This window comes from Elaeis guineensis, chromosome 9 (assembly GCF_000442705.2).
Source record: "Elaeis guineensis isolate ETL-2024a chromosome 9, EG11, whole genome shotgun sequence".
Classification (NCBI taxonomy): Eukaryota; Viridiplantae; Streptophyta; class Magnoliopsida; order Arecales; family Arecaceae; genus Elaeis; species Elaeis guineensis.
The window spans coordinates 22231599-22240874 of record NC_026001.2 but is presented as its reverse complement, the minus strand read 5'-3'; positions in this window follow the sequence as shown (position 1 = coordinate 22240874).

Sequence of the window (9276 nt, the reverse complement as noted above, 5' to 3'; positions counted from 1 at the left end):
TATAAGAACCCCCCTCCTCTCCTCTAAGAGAAGACACAACAGTCACCGACGATCGTCGGAGTTCTTCTCCGATTTTCCCGATTGAAGCCGTGGCCCCTCAACTCGTGCTCGCCGCGATTTCACGCCGGTGGGGGTCATCGGAGGCTGTGGTAAGTCCCTCCTCTTCCTCCCTTCTCTCCCTTCTTTCCCGTGCCGGTGGGCATGACTGCCGGCGACAGGAGTCGTCGGATTTCGTTAGAAAAGGGAAGCCCTGTTCGGCCTCTCCCTTTTCCTGATTTTTAAGGCGCCGATGGTCACGCCAACCGCCGGCTCTGGCCTCTCCGAACTCGAGAGAGTCGTCCTTTGCCGCCGGCCACCGTCGGGCAAGGTACGACCATGAACGGCCGGTCTAAGGTATGGGGACCTCTAGGTCCCCTGTTTCGGCCAAAGAAGGCTACGGGAAAAAGAAAAGGAAAAAGAAAAGAAAAGGAAAAGAAAAGAAAAAGAAAAAGAAAAAGAAAAAGGAAAAAGAAAAAAGAAAAGAAAAGGAAAAAGAAAAAGAAAAGAAAAGAAAAAGAAATATATATATATATATATTTATATAATAATAATAATACACATGAAAGAAAGTTTATCTCATCCCTCTCTAAAGTCTTTCTCTCTCTAGAATTGGACTCTTTCTCTCTCTACTTTCTCTCTCTAAAATTTCTCTCTAAGAAGTCCTATGAATCCCCTATTAGGCCATCTTCTCCACTCCTAGGGACCTATGACCTTAAATCGGTTTAGAACCGAATGGAGAGATTTATTGGACTGATCATCAAATCGATCATCTCCTTATATTATGTAATTTTATTAAATATATGAAATAAAATTTATTGATGATTTAATATTTAAATAGGATGTCCCGATTCTTTTAAGGAAGATTAAAAGGTCCAGGACGATCAAGGTAAGTAGATCTTATGCCCTTATTTATTTTTAAATGATCATATTTTTATACAAAGAATTACTATTGATGAAATCATAATTTTTCATAAAAATAAGGATCGGCATATATGATATGAAAAAATATGTTTTATTATGAGCATTGATTTCATGAATATGTCTTATAGCATGATTATAAAGTATGAATTTTATTGTTTTTCCATCTATGTATATGTATGCTTTAAGAAAAAGATATAATGATTTCAGAGACTCTCAGATGGCTATGAATGAATCCGTTCGAAAAGGTCGACATCCGGAGCCTAGCATCCACACGAAACATGACCCTGCCACGGTATAAAGTTGGCACATGAATTAAGAACTCCGTCGATTAAGAAACATGGCCCTGTCACGGGTATAATAGTGACCTTAGCACGAATATCTGTGAGCAATGTTTTGAAACATGATATGAATACATGATGAAAATGATTTACGATTCATGATTGTGAAATATACATGATTTATGCATGCATGATGAGCTTATAATTGTTTTATTATATGCTCTATGAAATATTTATTTTTACAATAATTGTTATTTGCTAAATGATGCATTATCATAGAAAACTTATGCTTGATCCGGTAAGGAAGCGAAATCTACTTACTGAGCTGGTGTAGCTCATATTCTTTTTGTTTTCTTTTACATGTACAGAGAATAAGGCTAGGACTGATGGAAAGGGAATCCAGATTTGGAAATCAGCAAAGCAAGCTTGAAAATTTTGCACTAGAAATTCAGTTTATGTTTATGGATTGTAGTCATTATGAATTTTAAGGCTTGGATTATTTCATCTTTGGATTTAGATGCTCTGAACCAGTTTTGGTTTAATTAAATATTTGAATTGAACTTTATTATTATATTATTTATGATACACCTGTTATTATATTTAAGAAGATGAATTTTGGCTTCGTGTTATCCTGGGTCCATCCCTCGATAGCATGGTCGTGTTATGTCCCGGATTTGGACGTGACATTCACAGTCAAATAGATCACTCTCTCCAACACCTGATATGTAGAAACCACCTCACCTTCAAAGACCAAACTGTTTCTGAAAAGTCAAATTTGATAGGCAATGTAAACCATTCTGCCTCCCCTAAGTTGAGGTCATCCTATCAGCCATGCCCCGACAAATTGCACTCAAAGAAGACACCGGCCAATGGCCCCCAGTTGTCCCCCAAGATTAGCCACTGCCCTCCTCCAAATCAGTCTGGCCCTCGAACAACACAAAATGGCATGCTCCGTCGACTCATCCTTCAGCCCGCAGTTCGGATATGAACTAGCAACTCCATACCCTTATCTCTGAGAAGCATGCATGTCAGAAGCCGGTCCCATGCAAGCTTTCAAAGAAAGAATCTCACTCTGAGATGGGTGGGTACTCTCCAAATCCAAGCAGCCTCGATCCTCCTAACCGTCACCAACCTGCACATCTCAGATAAATCTCACAAAAGAACCCTAGGATAGCAAAATCGGCTCCACACTCAAATCCTGGCTATGGCAAGGATCCGATCAACAAGCAGGCCGTCAAATAATCTGGTGATCTCCTGCACTCTCCGGCCCTTACTATCGATGCTGAGTAGGTTGCAGACATATAAATGATCATCTACCTCACTGCTAATGTAGGTCGGCCATCGAGATAATGAAAGGCTGAAGATCTAAGCATCTTGGCTCACAACCACCAAAATCTCATCTCCAATCAACCATCTGATCTGAACCAAAACAGCAGGCCCACGAATACAAATCTCCTTCCAAAGGAAAAGCTACTGCGGGGGGCCTTGATCTGAGACTCCTGACTCCATGCCCATACCGAACCTTCATCACCTGCTCCAAAAACAGTCGACTGGATAAGATATTTGACATGTCTGAAAGTCATAACCTCCCTCCTGACTAATAGAGACTGAATCCCCAGACCACTATCCCTCACAGATTGACAACCGCCCCTAGGAAATTTCATCATTCCCATCATTCCTCGAGCCCATAGAAAATTCCGAAGCCGCTACTCCAACCTTCTGAGACAAAAACTCAAGACGATCGTGTTGACCAAGAGGTATATCGGGATGGAATTGAGCACCAACCTTACAACAGTTATCCTACCCATCATGAAGAGGGCATTGGCTTGTCAATCCTGAATCCGCTGCTCCAAAGGTCAGTAGTCGACCCTCTGGAGATGCTGACCGATGATAGGAACACCCAGATAGATCAAAATCTTGATCAATTCCGAGATCCCCAATCGTTCTCGATCGCCTGCTTCACCTGGATCTTCATTTTGGGGCTAAAGATGACCGCAGACTTCTACAAATTTACAAACAGCCCGATGTCCAATGGTAAACCCCAATAATGGATGCAAAACACCTCACGTTCCGCACCAAGACCTACCCAATGAGGCAGTCGTCCGCAAAGAGGTGCAAGAGTGACTGTGCCCCAAGGGCGAGCCAGTAGGTCTCCAACACCAACCCCTGAACCCCTACCCTCAACATCGAGACAGCATCTGCACACAAAATAAATAGGTAAGGAGAGAGGAGCCAACACTCCTTTCCATCCTTTATGAAGCGATACTTCTTCATATGCCAATAGAAGAACATATCTCTATCTAAAGTTACAAGCTCTCAAGGATTACCTAACATACATCCAAATGAACTCTTTTATAGGTTACCTCATCAATGTACCTCTTAGTTATGGTAAACTTGAAGGTGCACTACTTGGTGATCTTCAAATCAACATCTTTCTAAATCCAAACTGAAAGGATAAAATATGAATGAGGCTTGATTTGCAACCCTAGCTTTTGAACTAGATTTTTTTAGAGATAAGGATCTTCTAGCTTCCAGGATGTACAATAGCCTCAATCATGTGGATCTTCAAGTAGAAGAGTTCTTCTCAATCCTCACGTTTCTAAATTTGCCTCAATTGTTGTTTCAAGTTTCCTCACCATCTTGCTCAACTTAGAGTCCATTTGCTCAAGTTCAGACAACTCTTCAACCTCTACAACATTTAAGGCCGTCTTCCCTTTCTTCATAGAATCGCCATCATTCAGCTTCAATTCGAGGTGAAACTTCCAACACTTTTCCTTGGTGTATCCAGAAGGATCTAATAATTATAGTAATTTTTCAAATCATGTTGGCATGCTTCTTGTCCTACTTCCCTTTCTGGCTTAATTTTTTACTGCTCTTCTTGAACTTGTCGCCAATCTTGCCCTAGGCCAATTCTCCTCAATCTCTATGGCCTTCACACTAGCTTTTCTAATGTCTTCAACTTTGAAGAGCTTCAATTTTTTTCAGATGCTCTTGTGAAGACTTCCAACGTGTACTTCATAAAACTACATAACCATTTGATGGAGATTTCAAGGGAGATTACTTGCTTATGATACTCGGTGATATAGTTCTGAACAAATCAATCATACTCCTACCTTAGGTACTGCCACTTGATCTACCGATCCTCCTTGTGGCCAATTGGATAAAACTACTTGATTAGGTCCTTGATTTACTCCATGTTAAATAAAAACTATTGTTCCTCATGTACAAATTCCATCAAAAGCATGACTAGAAACTTAAGACGAGCAAAAGTTACCATTTGGCCACCAAAGTATCCATAGATAGCAAACTAGGTTTCTAACTGGCCTAGCTAATTGTCTAGCCTTTGTGCATCAACAATCCCATCGTAGACGGGGACCTAATTCGAGCTTCAACTTTAAAGGATTGAAGAGAGATTTTACATACCTCTAAGTTATTCATCCTCTTCATTGGATGGAGGATCTTCATCTCCAGACATAAAGAGTTCGCAACAAAGTTGCTGATGCTTGTGTTTGTGCTTGTGCTTGTGCAGAAGGTATCACCAATCTGGAGACGATCTCGGTGAGTTAAGCAATCTTCTCCACTAGTTGTGTGAGATATTCCTTCATCTCATCATCCACTGAGGAAGAACTAGCAATCATACTTATCTTTGTCCTCAAAGTACTTGAAGCATGAATAGCCCTTCTCTTGATTGTTTGCATTGCTCATACTTCTGGACTATGAACTAAAATCCCCACAAATGTAGAGGACCAATGCTCTAATACCAACTTGATCCGATCAGAGAGAAGAAAGATTTCTCTCAACCCGCTTAACTTGAATCTCACAAAAGCAAACTAGAAGAGAGAAGAATTTCAAAAGGCTCAAGTCTTTTTTCTTCCATTGATTAATTTAAAAATGAGAAACACAATCTCTATTTACATAGCGCGGTCTATCCTCACACAATTCAGGTCAGATTCCTCTTTCCTGGCTTTTAGGACATCCGCTCTTTAAAATTGGATAGAATTCCTCTTTCTGATTTTAGTTTGACAATTTTACTTAAATGGACGTATCTAATTGAATAATCTAAAAAATCTAAAATTCTTCGAGAGGTAAATCCCGAGTTCTATATCAAATCTGCCTTCTGTCACTTCACCAGATTCTCTTGAATTGCAAGCTATACCTAGTCAAAATCTTGCTCGAATGAAAATTTTTCGATTTGATCAGCCATTTTAGACCCCAAATGAAAGAATGTGGGCCTGATTGCTAGGGCACTGCCCTAAAAGGTGAGGCATCACGGTGCAGACCTTAAAAGCTGTCTGATTTAACCAAAAAAATCATCAAAATCAGATGTCATGCGACCAAGTTATAGCCTCTGAAAATTTGGCTTGCAACTCGACTTTCCGATATAGCGAACTTGCTCCCTAGACCCTGTTCAAGCCTATCTGTAGTAGCCAACATGATCCACATCAAGTCTAATAATCCTCTTAAATCATAAATACACTTTGTGACCTAATGTAGCACATATCTACCTGACCACCCATAGATATCATGTGAGATAATGCCATTAACATGATAACAGAAGACTTTTAGATTGAAACTACAAACAGGCCCTTACACAATCTAATTTTATAAATAAGAAAAGATTTATACTTGAAAACTCATGTTTTTGTATTTATGCAGAAAATCCTAAGAGATCTAGCCCTTTCAGTAAAAAGATATACTGCCTGTTCACTTCTGTTTACAATGGGGTAACTCCAAGTTTAACAAGGTTTTTAACTACAAATTCAAGGTTAAGGACACATAAAAACAGAATGGGCACCTAAAATCATATATGGTTCACAGTGCAAGCCAAGGGCAATGAGCCTTACCTCAACAATTGTGATTACTGATTTGCATGTACTCTAACTAGAAATATGAAAGCAATCAACCAGATCTATTAGCTCTAAGAGCTAAAAGCATGTGCCAGGTAAATCAAATCAACATCTTGCTGATGTATAGGGGCAACATTCCTTGAAAAAGAATCCCTGGGGCTTTATTATTAATATGAACATATGCAATTTTCCATGTAAGCTCATGAAGGGCATGCAGGGCTTTGAAAATCCTTGCATAAAAGCAGCTCATGGTTTTTTGTTCGCCACAAGTCTCTTGGGAAATATGTGATCCAAAAAAATGCAGGCTGCCAGCAAATGAACCAAATAAATATAGATGATGGAAAAAAGTGCTGCTGTTGTGGTGTTAATGGCTGAACAAAGGCTCAACCATGGTAATTGTAGGAAGGAATATTGAAGTAGAACCAATGAAAATAAACTAAAGATTTTGGGACTGGTTAATGCTTATTGGAAACTCATTTCCCAGAGATATGAGAATGGTTTGGCACTTGGATGAGAAAACACAACTAGCTAGCTACCCACCAGAGATGATAGTTGCTGGAAACTTGAAGGACATGGGCAGTCCTGATCTCAGGTCAGCTTGGAATTCTAAATGGATAACAGTCTCAGTGCTAAGTACCACACAATGTAATTTGGTCCAAGTGGGCAATAACAATGCATTCAGTAAACATTTGGAGAGCTCTGCAACAGAACTTAGATAGCCCAAGAACAGCTAGAACTTGCAGACTCTGTTGGTTGGTCAAAGGAACAACATAACACCTTTTGTTCAATAATTGCCATCACCATTGTATGTGGAGGTTCATATAAATTAGGTGTGGAAATGATTGAGAAATTATTTGAACTGAATAGTATTTTTCGGAGACAAGAACTTCATTCTTAAGTTGATGGCATGGAACAACTTGTGTGGTAATCTGGCACTATAAGGGATGTGAGGCATATGAGTGCACTTGGGGAAATGATTGCATAAATACAGCAGCCAAGATGTGCTAAGAAGAAAGTGAAAGCAATATCCAACACGCCGATTATGAGGTGGATCAAAATTGGTGGGTACAAGTCATGTATTGATGCTTAATAGTGGCCAAAAAATATTCCAAATTGTGACTGGATAGGGCCATTACTTCTCAAGTTTATAGGATTCAACTGATGTACCATGCGACATAAGGGCCAGAAGGGTGCAGGTATACTCATAGATTCCACTATTAATGACCAAAATATGTTTCAGCTTTTAACTGATAATATTTAGTGTCATCAAAAGTCTAACGAGTGATTCTTGCAGCTTGAATACAATGGAACTTGTGAAGCAGGTGTTTAGATGATGCAAGAGTACAGTTCTCAGTTATTAGATGGCAGATAGCCCACTAACTAAAATAGTTTGAGGCCATTGGCTGCTCATAAAACTTGTTTTCATATACCCACATTGGCAATAGATAGCATAGTATTAAGGGCTCGTTCTTTTGTGGGTAAATATCATGGGAAAGTTGGTCAACTTTCCTATTGACCAACTTACCCATGTTCTCACAGATTTCAAGATGGGTAAATTATTTTCCATGGGTGGCATTTACCCATAAAATAGGAGGAAAATTTTACCCATCCAGGGGATGGCTAAATAATTTTCCCATCAACCGGTAAAGTGATCTCTTAATTTTATTCCTAAAATATCCTTTTTCTCGTTTCCAATGCCTCTATCGTTAATGCCTAATAACTCAGACTAATAAAATATATCTTTATTAGAAGTTGATAATTTTATTATGTTAGGATAATTTGGTATAGACTAAAAGCTTAGTTTGGTACAAAAAAAATTACTTAGTTTGGTACAAAAAAAATTAAGCTTTATAAATAAATCATCAAATTTGACCCAAGAAGCATAAAGGGTATTATGAGAAATATGGATAAAGTTTAGCAACTTACCCGGGAAAGTAATAATGCAAAAGAACACGGGTAACAGATTTCAAAGCCACTTTCCCACGTATAAAAGAACATAGATAAGTTATTTCCTGTCTAAATGTTACCTGGGAAATACTTACCCAGAAAAATATTCATGGGTAAATCTTTTACCTACAAAAGAACAGGCCCTAAGTTTCACAGAACTCCACTGAAGCATTTCTCTTTCAGCCAAGACCAATCCAAAACAGATCTTGATATCAAAGAATCAGCAGAAACTAACTAATGGGATCAAATAAATGTATATAACACCAAGTAAATTTTTTAACAATTTTTTGTCTTTCTTATATTGCTCAGTAGCATGTTGTGTATATTAAATTTAGAGTTAAGGACTTTGATAAGATTTGAAAGCATGGTAACATTAGGTTTCAAAGATATTTCAGGTTGAACAAAATTTTTGAAATAAGCCCAGCTATCACAGAACTCACAAATCGTAAAGGCATTTAAATCATCATATGTTATCTTGTCATTAAACTATAAATATAGATTTCTATCCACACAACCAACCAAAAAGATACACCAGAGGTCCCAAACATTGTATATTACCTCTTAATTTTATCTTAGTGGCTTGCTATACTTTTTAATATTCTGTATTTTCCAAAATTCTGTAGACACTCTTTTTGTATTTATACAGTTTTCAACCATAAAACCCAAAACTAGAACCAAAACCACTAAATTGCCCACATGAGAACTCAATTGTTCCAGCCAAAACTGAGTTCTCAAACCTATGTATATTTTGTAGCTCGAACAGTCATTAGTACGAAGCATAAATATTATTATTTATAATTTCACTAACTTGTTCCAGATATTTTGCTTCTTGACTGCAGCTTTTCAGAGTACATTTTTGCAGGCTGATGTACTGCAAAATGCAAACATTTATGGCATCTCAATGGCAAGGAATGCAGCTGGTATGAAGATCTCTCACATTTTTACTACAGCACAACAGCAATACCAAAATTCAAAGTTAACTCAAACGCATTACGAAATGGGATCTGTATATCACATATAACAATAAAATAAATTTCACAGTTTTTAATTTATAAAAAATCATGAAACATTGAAAAGATAGACCAAAATCACGTAGACATCATCTGATCTTCAATAACAAAGAGGCGGCTCACTAGTTTGCTAATTCTGAATTTTTTGAATAATAGCTTGATCAAAGTCTACCCAGATGCAACAGAATGAAGGGGGGGGGGTGCGAACATGCAACTGATACTAAGTATTTCATA